The 1,813-nt window shown below is 33.8% G+C and overlaps 1 long non-coding RNA gene across 1 annotated transcript; it reads left to right on the forward strand.

Annotated features, from left to right (window-relative positions):
* Positions 1-234: 234 nt before the first annotated feature.
* LOC306695333 lies at positions 235-1,520 on the forward strand. The gene is made up of 2 exons (XR_013767068.1): positions 235-319; positions 472-1,520. It is a non-coding gene; the product is annotated as an uncharacterized lncRNA (long non-coding RNA).
* Positions 1,521-1,813: the final 293 nt, after the last annotated feature.

Raw genomic sequence — 1,813 nt, forward strand, 5'->3', positions numbered from 1 at the left:
TTCCAGGGTTGACAGCCTTTTAAGTCTACAGTGTGGTATTTTACAGTTGCCATTCACCATGCTAATCGTTAATTTGTTACTGCCTTGTCTTTGGATGTATACGGAAATATATATATATATATATATGGCATTGACTGTTAACACGTATGAAAACTAATTTGAGAAAAATAAATTGAGTAAAGTTTTACAAGCTGAGTAGAAAAATGTATCTCAAAAATGCTTTTTATTACCTACAGGCTTTGTATTACTGGCCCTTCAGATGAGGATAACTGTCTTTGGAGAGGTTAGCAACGGAACCATCATTGAACATGTTAAAGAGGTATGTAAAACAGAATGTGTAAATTAACCGTTTTGCGAAGTATCTTCAGCTAACATTATCAATGGTAATTAATTCACACATGATAAAGGGTGGGGTGACGGGAATGAGATTAATCTCCTGATGTATATTCTCTGTGTTTTCTCTCAATTTAGTTCTTTGAAAAGCAGCTCCCGAATGGAACAACTCACAAAATCAACGTGGCAAACATTCAAAGGGTTAGAGTTGCCCAATAGAAGCGTCATGTTGATGTTTAAAGACAGCGGTTCACGCTGGTAGAATTGTTTCAACACAATGTCAACTGGTGGTTCACCTTAATTGTTTCTTCATATCTGGAAAGAGCCTTTCGATAATTTGGGCATACCATATCAAATGTCTTTGTACTCCACTGTGTGATCTACAACCAGTATCTCAAAATTATCAGAAGTATCTTGATTGCTCCAGGTGTTTGAACAAAACGTTTTTTTGATTAAACACAGAGGTTTAGTCAAACTCTTGGGTCAACATGAGGACCTATTTTCAATTTATAATGCCTGAACAATATCCCCAAGAACTGAAGATGTGCATTGAATGTGCACAGTAGAATGGGAAGCTCAAACCAAGCAATCTGATCTGTCAAAGAGGTTTTAAACAGGTGTCAATAATTCCCATGCTCTGTAACTGGAGGAGGAGCTGCCAGGAAACACTGCACTTTCATCATGAATGAGGAAACGTTTCACATAAACACTGGCAACAATAACCTTGGTGAGTGTCTCATACAAAGTGTTTGACGATTGAACCGTGAAAAGGAAGAAATGAATGGTCTGTCAGATGTTGCTGACAAAATGCACATGTTCGAGGAATATGAATCCGTTTGCCTTGTGCCAACTATAACTTATTTTTCAAGCTTATAGAATGTATCTTCCTAACCAGAATGTGAATGCACTGCAAAAAGTTATAAATATTAATTCTACTATAGCCACTGCTGCTGTTATTATTATTCGTAATTTTTCCTTCTGCTTACTACTCTCATAATATGAATAATTTAAGGATATATAGGCATTATAGACTTTCTGGTTTTGCTTTGATGTAACACTAGATTTATAAGACAAGATTTGCTTTGATGTGATTTCATGTTATGTATGCCATTTCAAGAAATGAATGAAGAGAGATCTATTTGAAGTACTTATTCTTTGATTTTTTTAATAAATTCTTTAAAAAGAGACCCGTTTAAACCTTTGATTTTAAAGCAAATATAATTATATATACACACATCTATTGTCCAGATCTGCTTCAAAACATTATGTGAAAATACAAAAAAAGTATAATATCATCTGAAAGTTCTAATGAATTGCCATTCATTTTGTAAAACATTTCCTCTATCTATCAATGTATAAATATCAGCAGAGAAACAAGGCAATAAACTAGCTATTTGTAAGATGTCAAAAAGACGCAGTGTGGTGCAATCTTTATCACAGTTTAGTATATTGGATTAACTATTAAAAGATTAAAATAAAA

This window comes from Pholis gunnellus (assembly GCF_910591455.1).
Source record: "Pholis gunnellus genome assembly, chromosome: 4".
Taxonomy (NCBI): Eukaryota; Metazoa; Chordata; class Actinopteri; order Perciformes; family Pholidae; genus Pholis; species Pholis gunnellus.